Raw genomic sequence first — 21630 nt, 5'->3', positions numbered from 1 at the left:
GCGTTAAATGAACATTAATTATTTCTATTAGATCTAAAAATGATTTCAGAGCTCAGTGGCAATGAAATATTTTCCTTTACCCCTATTATGCCCCTTTAAGACCCTTTAGGTTGTGTTTGTATTTAGAAATCTTCCCTTAATAAATACAAAATATGTATTTAAGAAATGAAAGAGGTGTTTGGGGATTTGTTTTTTAAAAACAAACATATTATCTGTTTGTTCAGAATCATTCTCTAGATTATTTTATCTCAGAGATAAAATAATTCAACAACTCTTAACAAAGTGAGTGTAGAGGAACAGGGAACGCACCAACATAATAAAGGCCATATATGACAAGTACACACATACTCAATGATGAAAAATTAAAAAGCTTTTACTCTAAAATCTGGAATAAGAAAAGGATGTCCACTCTCATCAGTTTTATCCAACATAGTTGTAGAAGTTCTATCGACAACAATTAGACAAGAAAAATAAATAAAAGCCATCCAAATTGATAAGAACAAACAAATGGAAAGATATTCCATGCTCATGGACTGGAAGAATTAAATCTGTCAACATATCCCAAACAATCTACAGATTTAACAAAATCCCTATCAAAATACCAACAGTATTTTTCACAGAACTAGAAGGAGTAATCCTAAAATTTGTATGGATTTGATTTGCCAGAGCAATCTTGAGAAAGAACAAAGCTGGAGATATCACAATTCCAGAGTTCAAGATATAGGACAAAGATATAGTAATCAAAACAGTACGGTACTGACACAAAAACAGACATATACATCAATGGAACAGGATAGAGAGCCCAGAAATAAACCCATGCTCATATGGCCAATTAATCTATGACAAAGGAGGCCAGAATATACTACAGGAGAAAAATGTCTGTTCAATAAATGGTGGTGGGAAAGTTGGACACCTACATGCAAATGAATGAAACTGGATCACTTTCTTACACCATACACAAAATTAACAAGAAAGAGATTAAAAACCTAAATGTAAGACCTGAAACCACAAAACTAAAAAAAGAAAAAATGTAGGTGGTGATCTTTTGGACATAGGCCTTAGCAACATTTTTCTAGATATGTCTCCTCAGGCAAAGGAAACTGACAAAATGAAAAGGCAACCCACTGAATGGGAGAAGATATTTGCAAATGATATATTTAGTAAGGCGTTAACAACCAAAATATATAAAGAACTCATACAACTCAGCATTAAAAAACGGAATAATCTGATATTAAAATGGGCAGAGGACCCGAATAGACCTTTTTCCAAAGAAGAGATATAGATGGCAAACAGACACACATGAAAAGGTGTTCAACATCAGTAATCATCAGAGAAATACAATTCAAAACCAAAATGAGATATCACCCTGGACCTGTCAGAATGGCTAGAATCAAAGAGACAAGAAATAACAAGTACTGGCAAGGATATGGAGAAAAGGAAACTCTGTATAAATTGATGGAAACCAGTATGAAAGTCCTTCAAAAAATGAAAAGTGAAAACATCATATGATCCAGTAATTCCACTTCTGAGTATTTACCCAAAGAAAATGAAAACACTAATTTGAAAACATACGCACCCTATGTTTATTGCAGCATTATTTACAATGGTCAAGGTATGGAAGCAGCCCAAGTGTCCATCAACAGATGAATGGATAAAGAAGATATGGTATATATATACAACAGAATATTACTCAGCCATAAAAAGGAATGAGATATTGTCACTTATGACAACATGGATGGACCTAGAGGGTATAAGCTATGTGAAATAAGTCAGACAAAGAAAGACAAATACGATTTTTTCACTTACATGTGGAATCTAAAATAAAACAACACAAAACAGAAACACACTCATAAATACAGAGAAAAACTGGTGGTCCCCAGAGGGAAGGGGGTGGAGGACAGGGAAAACAGGTGAAGAGGATGAAGAGCTATCAACTTACAAAATAAGTAAAAATTAATAATTCAGACACTGAAGTACAATTTCAAGACACATATTAATATCCAGATATAGTCAACAACATAAGACATACTCTTCTAGAAGATAGCTAAGTCATGGAGTTGGTGAAGTAAGGTCTGGACAACCCAGAACAAAGTAGAAGTTGGCAACTCAATGTATAATTTACATTTTACAGAGGAAATTTTTTACTTATTCAGGTCAGAAAGAGGATTGTTTTTGTCTTTAATTATCTAGTTTGGTTGTTGCCTCTACAAGAATTGTGCCAACACCTCTCTTTTCTTACTGAGAGTAGAAATGACCGAGGTCAAGCAAGAACCATTTTCCTCACTGGGGAGAAGAGACAGTGGTCCCAGCGACAGCCCCAAGGGCTGGTCAAACTCCTATCATCAGCCACAGCGGCTGTGTATCAGCACAGTCAGGTGACAAGGGGTCATCTGTGCACACTTCCCACATCAGGTTGACCTTTCTCTGAGGGGAGAGCAGCGGCCATGTTCATGTTGAAGATGTTTGTAACAGTAAGAGCCAGTAACAGAGAAACCATGTCCTGCTCCAATCACAGGTGTGGGGAGTCTGGAGCCAGGAAGAGAAACAGGCTTGAAGCTTCATGTCCATACAGCACTTTCCCATCTGCTCTTACAACTTAGCTGAACACACCCTCCTGAGGTTGGTGTAGTTATTTTACATTACCAAGGAAATGAAGCACTGAGAGGAAGATGGCATGTCCAGGGAACAGTAGCAATCTCCTAGGAGGCCGCTCTGGAAGCTATGGCCCCCCGTCGTTCCATGGGCAGAGTGTGAGGAAAGTCACGGAGAGGGGAGCACCGAGGAGCTGTGACACGGCTAGATTTCACCAAGATAGGGCTCTTGTGGCTCTTGCTTTTGTCGACACTGTCAAAGCAGGTAAGGTTACAAAACTCGGGTTTTCAAAGCCTCTGTTTGAAATGTTCCATTTGTTTTAAAAACGGTTCACTAGCAGCTTTCCCCCTTCCTAGCTGGAACCCATTAACAGTTGGTCACAAGGTCTCTTCAGTCTTTTCAGTCTAGAATAGCATCCCCGTTTTTTTTTGTTTTTTTTTTTTTTAGCCAAATGACAATGACTTTTTGAAGAGTCAGAACAGTTGTCTCATAGAAGGGCCCATGTTCTACATTTGGTTGTTTCCTTATAATGTCTGTTACCATATTCTGTGAGCCCTTCTATCTCCTGCTGATTGCATCAGGTTAAACATTCTTGGAAAAAAGATGTCATGGGTGATGTTGTATACTTCGTATTTCTTCACACCAAAGGACATATCAGACTGTCCCATTACCACTGAATTTAGGAGAAATCACTTGGTTAAACTGGTGAGCACGAGATTTCTCTATTCCAAGGGTTTTTTTTTTTTTTTTCCTTTACTAATGGTTAGTAGATGTAATTTTTTGGTATTGTGTTGATATCCTATTCCTCAATAATCTTTCCTATTGTCATTGTTATTCTTTATGTCGTATTTGCAGTCTACCAACCACAATCCTTCTGCAACATTCATTATTTGGGCTGTGAATCCAGTGAGGCAAAATCTCCCCACTCTTGTCCCCCAATGTTATGTTCATGGGCCTAACTCTAGGTAAAGATGGAATTACTCTACTTTCCAAGTAAGATGGTGGACCCTTTGCTGGACAGGAGATTGTATCAGGATAAGGATGGGATTCAATCTCTACCCAGAACTCTAAGAACAATGCTAACCATCTGGTAAGATAAGTTATGTGTTAACTTTTTTTTTTTTTAAAGTAATATATATGCAATTGTTTTTAAGACTAAAACAGCAGTGGGTGCCTGGGAGGCTCAGTGGGTTAAGCTGCTGCCTTCAGCTCAGGTCATGATCTCAGGGTCCTGGGATCGAGTCCCGCATCGGGCTCTCTGCTCAGCAGGGAGCCTGCTTCCCTCTCTCTCTCTCTCTCTCTGCCTGCCTCTCCGTCTACTTGTGATCTCTCTCTGTCAAATAAATAAATAAAATCTTAAAAAAAAAAAAGACTAGAACAGCAGTAAAAGGCTTACAACAGAAACAGTAGTAGTCTGGTTACCAGAATTAACACTTTTTCTTTTAAGTATTTATTTATTTATTTGAGAGAGAGAGAGAGTGCAAGAGTGAGACAGAGAACACGGAGGGAAGGGGGCGGGGCGGGGGAGGGAGAGGGAAAAGCAAGCTCCCCGCCGAGCAGGGAGCCCTCCACAAGGGGCTTGATCCCAGGACCCTGAGATCATGACCTGAGCTGAAGGCAGAAGCTTAACCAGCTGAGCCCCCTAGGTGCCCCTGGAGTCAATCACTTTTAACCCTTATAGTTATTCCTTCTGATATTTACCTCCATATGTCTAAATAATTTAAAATTTCTAGTCATTATTTTGACTTCCCATTACAATAGATGAGGATGAGCTGTTTTTCCTGTGTCTTGCTCTGGAGGAGAAATAGGTATAAATTCCCAGGGCTAACACACTGAATTCTGACAGCAACTAGCACAATTAGGAGGTTTTAAAGATATTCGTTGATTGTCACTGGATGAATGACATGGAGACCCAAATGCACAAAGCCAGGATTCATTCTGCAGTTTCTCATAGCAAGTATGCACTGAGCAGAAGGCTGGAGAAATATATAATCTCTCAAAGTCACATACATTAAATTGGCTAGTTGTATCTTGTTTTGCTATGTTCTTGGAAAACATTAAAATTCAACATATTAAAATATTTTTAAAGGACTGTAATGAAACTAATTTGAATGATTCTATAAAGCATTTCTATAGCCCAAAACTATTTTTCAAGCAAATTCTTTTTCTTTTTTTTTTTGTTTTTAAGATTTTATTTATTTATTTGACAGACAGAGAGCACAAGTAGGCAGAGAGGCAGGCAGAGAGAGAGGGGGAGGCAGGCTCCCTGCTGAGCAGAGAGCCCAATTCGGGGCTCGATCCCAGGACCCCGGGACCATGACCTGAGCCAAAGACAGAGGCTTTAACCCACTGTTAAACCCACCCAGGCACCCCTCAAGTAAATTCTTATTCAGCAGTAGAGAAAAGAGAAGTTTAGGTTTAAGAAAGTAATCTTTTCTAAACATTAAGGAGTAAACAGGCTTAAAAATATATGGGAGATCTTCCTTGGAGTCCTACAGGCTCAGATCTCAGCCTTTTCCCTTGTAGAACTTCAAAGTTTGATGCCAAGCCAAAAAAAAAAAAAAAAAAAAAGATGTATAAATTATGAAAACTCTGAAAAGACTCCCACCTCATTAATATGTCTCAAAATACATTGCTTAAGGGTAAGGTTAATTAAATCACAGTATACATAAATTTGAAATGGACTGGTAATCAATCACAGACAAAACTATGTTACATAGAAACAAAATGGGAGTCGTGGACATTAATACAAGTTAAATAAAAACAGATTCATACCATGGAAGGAACTTTTCACCTGACTTGCTGCAGACCCTGTACTAGCCAGCTTTCGGGAATATTTGAGGCAAAATATTCTTCTTCACTTGGAACCCTTTCAAGCAGTGAATCTTGCACTTAGTACTCAAGAATTTCTGAAGCCAACTTCAGTGAGCATCAAGTTTTTCTAGCAAGGCAATAAAACTCTTAAATTTATTGGCAAATGATGTTGTTTGATGAATTTTCTAAGAACTCTATTTCTTTGTTTGGTTGCGTAGTCTTCAGGCCCCTCACTTTCATTGCATTTCAACACTTTTGCAAGAAGGGAAAAGAAAGGAATTCAAACGAGCCACTTTGATTATAGTAGCCTGACAAAATAAAACCTACATGTTTGGTTTTGTTCCTTATAATCAGCTGCAGGTTCCAAGGATTCATGCATTCTCACTAACAAAAGCAATCTAGAGCAGGTTGCTTTCCGTAGCTGGAATAATTTCATTCCCTGTCACGGTATTTCCTGGATCTATCTAGCTTTTATTACAGAGAATCTTAGAATGGGAAGGTTCTTAGGAGCTACCTCAAACCCGCACCAGAGGCATTTTCCCAGCAAGTGCTAATAAGAGGAAATGGTATACAGTTGACAGAGCAAGGGTTTGGGAGCCAGATAGATGTAATCATCTGTAAATAAGCTAGCAATAGGTTTCCAGAAGGTTCCTAGGCAGATTATGGAATGCAATGGACACACAAGAGCCTGAGCACTCTTCAGTGGATACAACCCCAGGCTTTGAAGTTGGAGTGGACCCCCAGCTGGACACACGCCCCTGCTCTGCCTCTTCATAGCTGTGTGTCTGTGGGCAGGTTCCTTACCTTCTCTGAGGCCCATGTTCCCCATCTGTAAAATGGAGAAAAAAAAATGCACCCAATTCATGATGTTATTTTTAAAGACTTGTTTGTCTTTAATAAAATAACATGTATGGTATTTTAAAGCTAACATATGTGATGCTCGAGTAACATTAGCTGTTATGATTAGGCCAATTCAGATGAAAAGCTGGACATTGGATAAACCTACTTCCATGGTTCTCAGATTAATAACACTAGCTGTCTACTAAAGGCAGCTATGTTTATAACTGAAAATTTTAATTTGTAAGAGAGGAAAATCAATGTTAAACACTTGCAGTCTATGTAGTAGAAAAAAATGTATCCTATATCTTTAAGACCCCCTAATATCTTCACATAGAAATATTTATTATGTGCTTCCTAAGCATAATCATACCATAAAAGACAGAATAGGGGAAGCAAAGGATAATATTGGCTAATTCCATAAGGAGAGTTCAATCTAGAAAAAGTGTAAAGTGTCTGTACACACCAGAACGACTTCCTGCATAAGGCCGTGTAAGCTAAGTGGCAAATAAGGGGTGCAAAAGATTGACTTCCAAGGAGCCAGGGCACACCCGCTTTCACAGGAGCCGGTGGCCGAAAAGCAAAGGGGTGGGATCTGAGCAGGGTTAGAAAGGTGGTATTTGCAGAGGAGGTGAGGAAGGTGAAGGTCGTTATTTCAGACAGAACGTGTTGTCCTGTCCCAGCTCCAGCTCCAGTTTAAACTAATGATAAGGCTGCAGACCTGCATCTCAGACAGTTCTGTGATTTGGTGTGTAAGAAGGGAGAGAGGGACGCCTGGCTGGCTCAGTCGGTTGGGTATCCCTGCCTTCGGTTCGGGTCATGATCCCAGGGTTCTGGGATCGAGTCCTACATTGAGCTCCTTGTTCAGCGGGGAGCCTGCTTCCCCCTCTGCCTCTCGCTCCCCCTGCTGGGTGCTCTCTCTCTCTGGCAAACAAATAAAAAATCTTAAATAAACAAAGAAAGAAGAAGGGAGAGAGTTTGTGCGGCTCCTAGCTCTCTAGATAAGGGGCTGCCTCTCCCCATAGGAAGCTCGGTTAGAAATCCGAGGAGCGCCATCAATGAAGGGCTTGGGCCCACCCCAACGGCCCCGACTTCCGGGCGTTCCCAGGCACGTGGGGCAGCACCAAGGGTACTACTGAAGTTCGGTAGGGGTAAGAGCATACGCCACACACGCTATTGCAGAACCCACACGGAAGGGGTTTGTGTGAGTACAGAACCGTTAAAAAGCCCAGGGGTAAAATATCTGTGGCTGGTAAGCCTGTTTTTCTACACCTCCATGAGCCAGGCTCAGAGCTCTCAGGTCAGGGCCTACCGTGGCTCAAAGCCACAGGTCTCCTTTACGCTCTGGGACCATGTATACTCCCCTCACCCTCCACCCTGCCCCTGCAAAATGACCATCAACTCTCAGTGACTCAAAGGCACCCTCTGCTTTCTCCTCCCACAGTCCCTTTCTCACAGAGGGCGCATGCCTCCTCCAACAGCTATCCAAACCAGAAACCTAAAAAAGTCACCACAGACTCCTTGCTCTCTCTTCCCTTGGTTTGGCAACAAACTACTTACTCATCTCCCCAGTCTCGTCTCACCTTCTCTAATCTACCTTTTCTCTGGACGCTGCCTCAAAGAGTATCACCTCTAGGATTAAAATCTTAACTCCTCTTAGCAAGACAGAAAGGGCGTCATTAGCCGGCCTTAGCCAACCAGTCTGACCTGAGCTTCCAACACTCTGCCCTTAAAATTTGCATTCTGGCATTGTCTAATTACCTGAGAGGTCCCTGTGCCTACCCTACCTTGGGGCCCCTCTGACACACTCTTTCCTCACCACCGTGCCTACAACCTGGAAGCTTCTATTCATCCTTGTAGTCTCAGCTGTAGTGCTATTTCAGTCCTGATTCTTTCTTGACATCCGCCCAGGTCCTGAGGCGCTGCCCGTCTGCATAGCTCATAGAACTGCCTTGGTTTACCTGCTTCATGAGCCCTTGGAATCAGGAACACGATCCTTTCTCCTTCCAGCCCTAGGCCCCCGTACACGGTAACCCACCCAAGCCAGAATTTGGTGAGCAAATTAGTCAACTTTAAAATGAAGAGAGGAATCAATAGTATTGTTAAAATCAACAGGTTTGAAGAAATCCCCTGCAAACATTAGTTTTTTTAACAGGGCGGACTTGCACGGAGATATTCTCCACCAGTCTATCTTCTCTTTGAAACTGCCAATGAAATGATCTCACACGTGTTGTCCAATAGGGCAAAGCATCAATGTAGCATTTGATTAAAAGAAATAACCTCTGTGGCACTACCTGCATTTTCAGAGTTTTTTTTTAACTCTTCTCAGCTGGCACTCAAATTTATCTACAACATTTTCAACTCCTTCTCCACTAACAAAACAATGAAAACAGAGAGCAAAAACACTACAGAAATTTAGAACCAGCCAGGCAACAGGGATTTAGCTCTAATTCAGCTTTGAGGATGTTCAAAATGACTTTCAAAGCCCTTATTTAAAGTGGGAGATATTATGAAATTGTCAGAAGGGCTCCTCGCCTCTGTATCCCTTGAAAAAAAGGAGGGTACACAGAATCATGCCTGAAGTCGTAGGACCGAACTCCAAAATCTTTGAGTTTTGAGTATTTGGTAAATTGCAATCATTTACTTTCCTTGGGAATTAATAGAAACCATCTGCTTAATGATAAAGCTGAGCTCTGCAATTATTTGAGGAAAAATGTGCCACAGTCAGCATAAAAAGAGGCTTATTGAGGAAGCCTGCTAGACATATGTATTTTTTTTATAATTAAAGCCAATCGCATTCATTAATTTAAAAACGCTGTTGTGATCAGCTGCCCCAATTTCTTATTTATCAGCACCACCCTTGTTAATATGCACCTATGCAACCTTCAATTTTCAACTTCCAGAGGCTAAATAACTATAATTGTACAGACGGTGGTGATCACACATCAGAACGTTGAGGCGATCATGAGAAAAATATAAAGATGGGGGAAATAAATGTCTACCATAAACCACATATCCGCCTTCTGGGTCTCCTACCTGCGTGTCACCGGGTTATTTTCCTTTCCCAGCAAACAGGAAGACGGCTGCGGGCGCTCCAAACGGAATTCCTTTGAACCGGCCATGGCTCAGTTTGGGTAATTCTAACGGCAGCTCTGCTAGCAGCTGGGAAGAACCCCAGAAACACAGGCAGGTTTTGTTACACAGCAGCCTACAGAACGGAGGGGGGAACCCACGTCGCCCCTCGGTGGCTGTAAATATTGATCCACCTGTGAGGAGTAAGGGCGCCACCTCTGTCTGGTGGCATATAAATAAAGACGGGGAAGGGCAGAGCGAAGAGAAACACATGCATTAGGGCCAACAGCTCCCATCCCTTTCTTCTCTCCGTGTGTGGCCCAAGGGGGGGAGGGTATGTTTATTTGGACATCCTCCCTTTGGAAAAGAGGCCAGTCGACTGTCTGCGTTGGGACGGGTCCAGTGCTAGGGCTCGGAGAATTTCACAGGCAGAGACCATGCGGTTTTTAACCAACGCAATGCAAGATTTTGAATTTTTTAAAACCAATCAGTAAGAAGTAGCCGATCCATGCCACCCCAGCCCACCGAAAACTCCCCACTCTGGTTCTGTAACATTTAACTGGTTCTTACAAGGGTCCTTAACCTACAGAATGGAATGTGGGTGAGAAAGAGTTGTTTTGTGAAGGATGAGAGATACCAGCTGAGGTCTCCCTTACCCCCACAAATGTGAGTTACAGTCCCGTTGGAGGGACTAGCGGGAAAGTCACAGAAATCACGAAAATTCCCGAGGGACCACCAGCAACAGAGGCATCAGGCATCAGGCCCGGGAAGGAGGCATCCTTTCTCCTCTCTGGAAAAGGAGTGGAGGATGTTAGAAGAGCTGGGCTCAGGCAGTGGCCAGCAGTGGCAGCCTCTGTAAACACCCCATTGTAAAGCCGAGGAAACACAACGATTTTATGGCAAACAGGGAAGTGGTGTCAGAATATGAGCGTTTGTCTGCCTCCCCCAATTTTTTTCTTCTTTCTTTTTCCAAACAAGTCCATTGTAATACCTTATTGCGAGGTATCTGTGCTCTAGAATCATGGGGATCTGGGTGTCTCCCCAGCTCTGTCATCATGGGCCAGTTAGTTAAACCTCTTTCAGCCCCACAAAAATACAGGCAGTAGCAGGCAATCCGGACATGACAGAGCAAAATGTGCCACAGCTCAGCTTTTAAGGGAGTGGGTTGGACAGCTGGACCACCTGGGTTCAAGCCTGGTTCTGCCACTTCCCATGAGTGACCAGTAGGCAAGTCATGGAATGTCTGCCTCAATTCCCTCCTTCGAAAAATGGGGATCATAAAAATCCCCATTGAATTGTGGTAAGCATTAAGTAAGCTGATGCTATAAAGGGTCTTAGAGCTGAACTCATTTTGCTTATTATTGTGAACATTAAAAGAGAATGCACATAAGCCCTTGCATGTAGTAAGTGCTCATTACACAGTACCTATCATTCTTATTGTAAAGAAATTAGAAAACAGAAATGAGCAAAAAGGTAAAATAACTGATAATCTTTAAGTGGAAACGCTCAGAATTAAGTGGAACACTCTAAAAAATGACCAAAACTGTGCTTCGAGAAAGATGCTATTTCCAAGAAAGCGGTGGAGATGTGTATTTCCCTAATTATCTTTTAAAAAGGAATCCGGAAGAGGATGCTGATGTGTTCCAACGGTGAGAGGTGACCTCTCTGTGACCCTCCAGACTCCTTAACTGTAAGCAAGTTATCCCAGGGAGGAACCAGCAGGCTGTACAATAGTGCAAGCATCACATGAGGCGAACCAAATTCCTATTAAGAGAGGAGAATTCCGGCTTGCCTGGGTGGCTCAGTCAGTTAGGAGCCCAACTCTTGGTTTTGGCCCAGGTCATGATCTCAGGGTCATAAAATCAAGCGCTGGCAGTAGACTCTGTGCTCAGTGGGGTATCTGCTTCTTTGCCTCCCTCTCCCTCTGTGCCCCCCACGAACACTCTCTAAAATAAATAAGTAAATCTTTTAAAAAAAGAAAATTTCAAGTTTACATAAGATGTTTAGCCAAAGCCAAGAGAATAAAATGAATCAATTATTGATGCCACAAATCCGAGTTCATGGTGGAGGTTTTAAAACATAGACTTTCTCCTAAAACCTAGGTTCAAGTTCCCTTCAGCACTCTTTCCCTAAGGCACTTAGCAATAATGGGAATTAATATGAAAATTCCAGGGTGCCTGGGCAGCTCAGTGGGTTAAAGCCTCTGCCTTCGGCTCAGGTCATGATCTCAGGGTCCTGGGATTGAGCCCCGCATCGGGCTCTCTGCTCAGCAGGGAGCCTGCTTCCCTCTCTATCTCTGCCTGCCTCTCTGTGATCTCTGTCAAATAAATAAATAAAATCTTAAAAAAAAAAACCAACATGAAAATTCCTCTAGTTTGAAGAAAACATAATAGACCTAGAACTTTTTTTTTTTTTTTTTTTTTAAACTAACTCAGAGTACCTTACTAGGTAGGCAATTCACACACTTAGATGGGATGGTCAGTTTAAAAGTACCACTTTTGGGGGTACCTGGGTGGCTCAGTGGGTTAAAGCCTCTGCCTTCGCTCAGGTCATGATCCCAGGGTCCTGGGATCAAGCCCCGCATCGGGCTCCCTGCTTGGCGGGGAGCCTGCCTCCTCCTCTCTCTCTGCCTGCTTCTCTGCCTACTTCTGATCTCTCTCTTTAAAAAAGAAAAAAAATAAATAAAAAAATAAAATAAATAAAAAAAATAAAAGTACCACTTTTGATGGGTGGCTTAAAAAAAAAAAAATCTCCAAACTCTTTTTTTTTTTTTTTTTTTAAAGATTTTATTTATCTGACAGAGAGAGATCACAAGTGGGCAGAGAGGCAGGCAGAGAGAGAGAGAGGAGGAAGCAGGCTCCCGGCAGAGCAGAGAGCCCGATGTGGGACTCGATCCCAGGACCCCGAGATCATGACCCGAGCCGAAGGCAGAGGCCTAACCCACTGAGCCACCCAGGTGCCCCAAAAATCTCCAAACTCTTGCAGAATATACAAATTCCAGGTGAATGTAGAGGAAAATAGAATAAACTTAAGCCCAAATACATTTTTTTTCCTGGATTTAAATAGTAATATTGTGTTTAAAGATGTGGAAAGCAAAAATCTTTATGTGGGAGTATAAAATCAGTTTAGCAACGTTTCTTTTATTTCCTTTTTTATTCCTACCTCTAAAATTTAATATCTTTCACAAGATATACCTAACTTAAATTTACATAACTAATTTAAACAAGGAAACCCAAAAATAATTATTTCCAATGTTTTGTCAAGTTTCAAATGACAAAAGAGCTCAGGGTTGAAATTTTTCTCATTATGGTTTTTCATGGTGTAACATTTAATTGTAAAATTAAATGTTTGTGTAAAAAATGAATATTTGTAAGTTTGTATAACAAATGAATATTTGTAAGTTATGTGTAATTCATTTGTGTTCATTGTAATTCACTTGTTCATTGTAATTCAATTTCACAATTCATTTGTGTAACAAATGAATATTTGTAAGTTATAATGCATTCCAAATATCTTAACAATAGGAAATGAACTTTATTTATTAAAGAATAGCTTTGTAAACTTGTCTCTCTAGAATCCTTCTAGAATGATTTACTATTATTCTATTTATTATTTTTATATAGCATCTTCTTCAAATTCTACTTGGTTACTCATAATTAGCAATAACCTTACCCCTAGTACCAACGCATATAAGCCTTCCATTATTCTAAAGAGCCCAGGGAGTAAAAAGAATGACACCTTTCAGTATTTAATCTCCAAATTTGAGTTTCTTTTCAAATAACCTGAAGGTAAGTCTCAGATATTATGTATCTCTTAATTCCACTTTAAAGGTAAGCAAACATTTACCACCCCACTCAGTTCCTGAATGCAATCAATATGCTTTTCTGGGATTCAGATATAAAGTATTATTGATTATGTTCAAGTGGTCACTTAAAAGGGTGCCCTAGACAATTGCTTCTTAAGGTCCTTAAATGCAGTTCTCTGGCCTTGGCACAGACAAAAAGCCAATGACTTCATCTCCACCCTCCCCCAGCTTCAAAGGTTTCATTGGCTTCCCCGGCCAGAGGAAGAAGCCCCCAGATGGGAAACGACAGCGTCCTCCTTTCTGTCCAGCTGCATCCCCATCCCCCCACATGCCTGTCTTTGCTCTTCCTGAAGGCCATCGCCACCACAGCCACAGCAGCAGTGATAACTAAGACCTGTACAGGGCCTGCGCACAATCTGGAAAGCAATTCGTTTAATCCTTATAACCACCCTTGCAGGGAAAGACTATTATTGCCCCCACTTCACGGAAGAGGGTAAGTGAACTGCTTGAGATCATCCAGCCAGCAAGTGTGGTAGCCAGGGTTCAGACCCGCAGTCCGGATCCAGGTCTGCGTTCTCGCATCCCGACCCTTATTCAGAGAGAGGGTCTGGCACGAAGCAGGGCCTCAATCCATCTTTACTAAATGACGGAACAAGTGACTTCTATGATTAGCCGAGAAGTCTCTACAGTTAAACCTGGCTTCTTAATTTTCTACTGTACATGACTGCGGTCTGGGCTTCAAAGAAGGATTCAGATGTTTAACAAATATTTCTAAGCATCTGCAATGTGCCAGGTCCCCAGTCTAGAAGGAAATACTGTCCTGCCTTCCCAGAGCTTAAACTCGGTGTAGGACGCACTCCAAGACAGGCTGTTAAATTCCAGGCCCAGGAACCAGAAACCTTGTCCTAGCTGCACCGGGTTAAGCCTTTAAGACAATGGTTGGATGCTTTTTAAATAAAATGTTTATTCCAAATATATGCATTCTACCTTAACCTTTTGTGGACCAGCCTGGAAACAGTGCCCGGAATGAGGAACAACCCAAAAAGCTGATGGATAAAGGAAGAGACAAATGAAGGAAGCAAGTGAACTGAAATTGGTCACATTGTTTGGGAAAATGCATTTCAAATTCTAAATAACTTGCAAATTCAAGTAGCTCAGATCTCTGTAGCCTGGAGCAGGGGATGAGCTCTAGTTTGTGACTATCCCTTCCTCCCAGATGCTTCCCTCGAAACTGGGGGGCAAATCAATAATTGAAATAATAAATACAACTCCAGATTTTATAGCACCTGTTCACACAGTCCCCTCTTCCTTTCTGCAAATGCTCTATTTTTAAAAATGCCCATATTTGTTTAAAAGCTGCTTTAGGCATTGGAAGGACTAGATCTAGCCTTATGTTATCTGTCAGGCACAATTCGTAGAATACTTGAGTTTTGCAATTGTGAGGTTTCTGTGGGAGGCATCTTGTTTTTACAAAGCTGGCAAATCAAAATTCTAGGTTTCATGACTGTTTTATGTAACCATGCAAAGTTTTTCTCTCTGTATAAAAAAGGTTCCTCAAACACACGCTAAAATACTCATTCCAAAGTCATCACAATTTCTTCAATCAAAAAGTGAACAGCTTTGACATTTTAAAACAAGAAACTGTCACGTTCAGAATTTGATTAGACTACTCTAATAGCAGGCTGAAGTCATTAAAATTGGCTTTTAGAGAGACAATTCACATGCTTAGTAATTGGCATATTGTAGCGATGACAGCCTTCCAATCAGGTTTTCAAAGAAGACATCGTCTCTAAAAACTAGATAAAGGCGGGTCAGACAAGACACAAGCCGCTCAGCGGAAATGTGTTTCAATACTGTTTAATACTACAAACTCCACATTTGCATAATAGAATAATTCTATTTCACATCAATAAAATGTACTATTGATGCCTTAGATTAGTTTATATATATTCTTATGTAAGAAATGTAAGAGACACCCTGCAAAATATGAATGCCACCTTCATTCAAAAGTAACACACAAAAGAACATTTCATAATTCTTCTCTTTGTCCATTATTAACATGAAGGGTAAAAAAGGGAGGGAACAACCAATAATTTGTTAATAGTTTAGTAAGAGAAATGCCAGGTTAATTAAAACAAAAAAGGCACAATGTTTCCTAAGATTTACTGCCATTTTATGGAAGGGCAAACTTTCGTTAAAATTCCAGATGTGAAACTGCCTTAGGAAAATTCCAATGCTGTTGTGGAAAATGCAGTGAAGGTCTCCAACAGGACGCTGCTTGTCTGGGTCCCCCAGCCGGCTCTACCCGGGGCCAGCGGATGCCAGCCAGGAGTGGGCGCTGGATCCCCAGCTTGTGGGGACAAGCTCCACCCTTGCCTTTGGGTCACTAAGCTACAAAGGAACACTCGGTTTTAGAAGTCGTCTTACAGAAAGTAATAAAGTGCTATTTCTTAGTTTGTAGGAGCTTATCTCCTTTTAAAAGGACCTCATTTTCCCATGCAAGAGCCATATATATATACATCTATATACATATGTATCAGCTACATATACATATAGTTCTTTTTTTTTTTTTTTTAAGATTTTGTTTATTTCTTTGACAGGAGAGAGATCACAAGTAGGCAGAGAGGCAGGCAGAGGGGGAAGCAGGCTCCCCGCTGAGCAGAGAGCTGGATGGGGGGCTCAATCCCAAGACCCTGAGACCATGACCTGACCTGAAGGCAGAGGCCTAACCCACTGAGGCACCTAAGCGCCCCTATATATAGTTCTGATATAAAGATATGGATATCTATATATCTATATCTATATAGTTTATACCCTCCTATATATATATAGGAGGGTATAAACTACAGCCAAGAGAAGCTACATACAGGAGGCAGAACACAGGACTGGAAGTCCAAGTACATTAAATTAATTTTTATTTTAATTAATTTATTTTATTTTAATTACTTAATTAAAATTTAGTTTAATTAATTTTCTTAGTGAAACAAAATGGCAGGAAATTTTTTTTTTAATCTGACATTTTTTAATCTGACATTTAACCAGGTGTTCTCAATTGCATGATTGGCTGTATACATTTCTCATTTGTAAGAAGGTCTAGCTTTTAGGCTGCAATAGAAGAGGGTAAATTTCTGTGGAAAATTAAGAAGCTGGGAGCAGTAAGGAGTTTGAAAAAGGAGCACTTCTACCTCCCACCTCCTCCACCACAAAAAAATCAGAGGACAATGAGTTCAGGCGTCTGTGAAGTGTGAGGCTAGCACCAAAACTCCCACAAAGAAATCATTTTTTCTTCCTTGTCATTACCATCCTATCTCATTTCAAACTGCCGTCTGAGCTGTCAGAGATCTTTTATCTTTTCTTTTTTTTTTTTTAATTTATTTTCTTTTTATTTCTATTTTAATTTTTTAAGTAATCGCTATGCCCCAGGTGGGGCTCAAACTCACAACCCCAAGATGAAGAGCCACATACTCCACCGGCTGAGCCAGCCACCTGCTGTCAGAGATCTTATATTCAGAAAAGTTATTTTGATAGTTAAACACACCTTCTTAATTAAAATTTACCAAAATAAAACTTACTTAACACTTTTCACATGAAGGGAAACAACCTGGTCTCTCTTTCCTTAGGTACAGGCAACAACCGGCCTGCCCTCGGTTCTGGTACCAATCCTACCTGATTGGACTGACCTTAATTAAAGCCATCTTTATCATGTGCCCACAGTGGGGCGGCGGGGGGGGGGCACTACATTCCAGGGGTGAAATTTGGGGCCTGTGCTGAAGGGCTTTATACACTCCACAAAGGGGAGGCAAGTAAAATAATTTTATCCATGTGCCCTGAACACTACTTCACAAAAGTAATGAGCTAACCAACCATTCCATCCGCACTGGAAAAGAAGGGAACAGGAGGAAGCTCTTCAAACTTAAGGGAGAGAATTCTATTTCTGGATACCACAGAGAAAAGGGGAAATCACTGGACATTTATATATTCTGAATCTTCAAACTCAGTATTCAAACTTATTTATACTATGTCTATTGTCTGGGACTATTTGTTGGAGAGTGTAGATATCATGTCAGAGACCAAGAGCGAGAAAGAGAGAATATGCGATCCAGTTTTCCATGGAGGGCGAGCATCGATCATTTTCATATTTTATTCTGGACGAGGCAGCCATTTCGTTACATCTATGCTGTGCCACGGCTGAAGCCAGGATCCCCAGCCCTGGACAGGCAGCTTACACAGGGCCACCACCGCTCGCCAAGGTTAGGCGAGAATGCATGTACGTGTGATTCTGGAAAATACACCCCTTAATCTTGGCAGGACAAAAGCACCAGCTTCGTGTGAAAAACACATGTGCTATTGGCAGCTCTGGTAACCAGTAGTAAGACTGCTAACTTGGATTAATAATATCAAAACTATTAATAGAATTCTAGCCCCCCAAAGAACAAAAATGTCTTACAGGATTTGTGATGCCTGCACTGCTATAAATCTCTGAAGACAGGTTATATCCTTCCCAGTTCCCTGAGGCATTTGTCACTTTGCCAGACAAGATTAGAACGAGATAAGCCTCAGAAACTTTTTGAAGATATTAGAAAGATCATGTTAGGGAAGTGGCTTAGGGGTTACACTTTATCAAACCCACATCCTTCAAATGCCTACCACTGATAATAAACTGTCATCTTGCCAGAGCAAGGTGCTGGACACCGAGCCAACAATGGGACTATATATTTAGTAATAACCTTTATTCTGTTTTCCTTTTGTGTGTGTTTGTGAGGGAAAGACACATTTAGAAAAATTATAGCACAATAGAAAAGTCTCGGGCAGACAAAAGGCATTTCTCATGAACAAGGTCCTTTCTCACCACTCCCGGTCACTTCTCTGACCTTCTCTCTTCTACTGGTCTTTCCCATCACCCCCACCCAAGTTTTTCCAGGGCAGTTTTTCTACTCTTCAACCTACAATACAGATTTTGTAACACTCAGTCAGAGAGTAGCTTCCCGATGGCATCTACTTTTGGTGGATGTGTGTTTTCAAATCAAAAGTGTTATCTTCTGTATAAGGGTCACTTAAATTATTCTGTCCAAGAATTACTGAGCTCATTTGGTTTAGATTTAAAAGTCTTATTTTTAGAAGCCCCAGATAGTTGCCAATGGCAGGCTAAAACCCATGTTATGAGGCCTCACTAAAGGCTGTATCATGGTGTAAGTGAAATTAATCTTATTTTCCATTTCAGAGGTTTGTTTTTAATAATAAGGACTCACTGTTTATGGACAGTAACTACGAAAAGTCGTCTCTAAGAATGGCCAAGAATATATCACTAATTCCAAACCACTCTGGGAATTTGTCACAGTCACTGAACTTTTATGTGTGGCTGCTGCAAGCCGAAAAGGTGAAAGTATAATGTCTCACTGGTTTTCAAATCAATCAAAAGGCGAAGATAATCTCATTTGTTGTACTGGAAAATTCAAGCATATATACCATCATGGTAGTATCATAAAGAAAGAGATTAGAAAGGGGAGGGAAACCTCACTAGAGATTATGTAAAAGACAATGGAATTGAAGGATGTAAAAAAATACATATTTTTTTGAATTTTATTTAAAAAAAAATTTTTTTTAAGCAATCTCTATACCCAGTGTGGGGCTCAAACTCACAACCCCAAGATCAAGAGCCACATGTTCCACTGACTGAGCTGTGAGGCACCCCAGGGATATAAAATATATTGATAACCTTTTTTATAAGGCAGACTGAAATATTATTTACATAGTAGCATTAAAGAAAGTTAAGAAAAGTTGCTAATGTACTTGAGATCGGCTTGATATAGTACTATTGGCAGTAAGCTGCGAAATAAAGAACCTCTGGAAGAGATGTTATAAATAGGTAAGAAAAGAAAAAGTGAGAACTGGCCGTGAAAGAAATGAGAAATGAATAAAGGAATGAAAAAATGTAAGAAAAATCCAAGATGTAAGGGTTCGATAACAAATAGACAAGGACCAAGCAAGGCAAAAGACCTGCAGGTAGATACACAGAAATAAAATCGAAATATCAATTGCGTAATATGGAGAAGCAATGTGAATGTCCTCATAAGTGGCTTTGATATCCTAAATTGCAGAAGGAAAAGAGAAGAAATGCTTCCTAGAAAGGTGGAAGAAACTTTATTGCCAAGACAGTTGGAGATTATTACTCAGAAATACTGGATTGCCAACAAAGACAGAGCTCACATTCAAATTTTAGCAGATTTAATTAAAAATTTTAAATAGTGATCAGGACAATTTCATGGTTCTGGAAGATAAAGAGCTGAGTTATTGCCACAAATGGAAACTTGCCTCTGGCAAGCCAAGTTCAAGCAGGATGCTTTTTTCTCAAACTACATAAATATTGGCACTTTTAAAAGCCTAGTAATTTCTTTTTTGGTATTTCTTTGCAAAACTTAATTACAATTGATAAATACAATACAGATAGGGAGAACACATAATTTATCGTGCAAACCAGGACACTTTTAGAATGCAATGCAATTAATAATTACGTTGTGATAATGGGTATAAACCATAATGTATATAGTCACCCTAAATATGGAACCATTTCTTAACTGAAGGAACATCAAAGAAATTGGACTCATCATGCCAACCTTCTCCTGCTGTGAAAAATGTCCCTTTCCAAAGCACCACTGAAATCTTTCTTGAGGTCATACTTTTAAATCTAGGAATACCAGTATTTCCCAAACTTCACTGAAGTATTCAAAGAAACATCTTCAGAAGGGTTAATTGTAAGGGGCTTTAAATTGGGGGGGGGGGTCAATTTAAGACAAATTCAGATGCCAAAGTCCTACTGGAATGTAAACAAAAGCAAAAGGATACATTGATTGTAATGTATCCAAATGGAGAGCTCAATGTCACCTGTAATAAAGCACAGTAATTCAATTATTGCAAAAGGGGTTAACTGAAATTTAATTTGCATTTATTTAAATACATTTTATTTGGGAGCAAGAACACCAGCTCTAGCAAATGAAAGTGAACAAAGAATCCAAAAAGGAGTTAACATAGGTATCTGGACGTTTAAAAATATTCACAAACATCTGCCTCAGCGCAGTCAAGGGCAAATACAAATGTTAATTAATATCTTAATTGGGATTCCCAGATTCACTGAAATCTGAGCTGCCAATACTATCACCAGACTTCTGGAACAGCAGCTCCAGGGGTGGTGAGAGAACATGTGGCCGGCACTCCTGGACTATGGGTAATGTCCGAGGGATGGCCATCGACAATGAAAGTTTTAAAATAGATTCCTCCAAACTCATCAGCCAGGCAAGCTGAAGAGAGGGGAGAGCAGTGGGTGGAAGGAAAGGTTTGGGGTCACCTTAAGAACCAAAGACTTCAGGAAATACTTCTATCTAGAATGGGAGGGTACATTTTAGGGAGGAGAACAAGGACATGGAAGCAACCGTCCCCCCTCTACCGCTCTATCATCCCAAAGTGGTGCTTTTTCAAAAGTCTTAAAGACTATGAGGAACAGACACTACAGAAAGTGGCACGGAACATACGATGGGAAGATGGGATCAAAGGGGCAGGGAGGAAGTAAACCAAAAGGGAGCCTTTGTTAGGGGTTCACTGCCCCCAGCAACCAAAGCAGCCAATCCCCTGCCCCCCCCCACCCTCCCCAGCCAATCCTGTGGTTTTATCCATTTGTCGTGTGCATTTGTTTGCATCTGCTTTTTTTGCGAAGTGCTTTCCACTCATAGCCAGTTTCTCCAGTTGGTTTTTTTTTCCTCCCCTTTTTAAACCAGGGCTGACCTGAGGATCCCAGAGGCTGGTTAAGGAAAGGTACTGGAGAAGGACAGACTAATAAGTACTCAGGGATGGGCTAGGACTATGCTCTGAACAGCTTTTTTCCAAGTCCCAGGCATTGAAGGCTGATTCTATGACCTTGTTCACCAAAAATGGGCCAGAATAAGGGACAGGGGGCTAGGGGAGAGGAAGGAAAAAATGTAGCTCTCCTCTGGAAAGAGACAACTAAAGCCAGATATGGAGAACTTCTAACCCAGCTCTTGTTACTGCATAGTTAAAAGCAAGGGAGAGCCCAGCGGAAAACTCTGGAAAGGGTACCTGAGAGGGGAAGCACAGTTAGAACAAAGCATGGCATAATCAGATTTTCATTTTAGTTAGATCACTCTTGCCGTGTGAAGGGGGCAAGCCTGGAGGCCAGAAGCCTGGGTGGTGGATTAGTGAACTAAGACAAAAGATAGAACCCGGGAGAGCAGAGGATGGCTGGTCCCAGAAATGTCCAGGAGGCAAATTAGACAGGACTTGGAGTTGAACGAATGTGAAAGAAGACAAGCAGTCTGAGTAACTCCTAGGTTTCTAGTTTGATTACCTAAGTATTTTTGAGGCTATTAACCGAGAGGGACAGACACAGATGGTGGAGAGGACTTGAGGATGGACAATGGCAAAAAGAATGGCTGGAGGAGGGGGGGGGGCTCTGAGACAGTGGGCATCTCGGTGCAACTCTGTAAGTGTTGATCTCAGGC

General features: G+C 40.8%; 1 protein-coding gene across 5 annotated transcripts in view; it reads right to left on the bottom strand.

Moving 5' to 3' along the window:
* Positions 1-21630, bottom strand: part of PRICKLE1 (prickle planar cell polarity protein 1) — a 111194-nt gene that overhangs the window by 64080 nt on the left and 25484 nt on the right. The gene's annotated exons all lie outside the window — the stretch shown is intronic.

The sequence above is a fragment of the Lutra lutra genome, chromosome 8 (assembly GCF_902655055.1).
Source record: "Lutra lutra chromosome 8, mLutLut1.2, whole genome shotgun sequence".
Taxonomy (NCBI): Eukaryota; Metazoa; Chordata; class Mammalia; order Carnivora; family Mustelidae; genus Lutra; species Lutra lutra.
The sequence above is the reverse complement of the archived record's forward strand: the minus strand, read 5'-3'. Positions and strand labels throughout refer to the sequence as shown.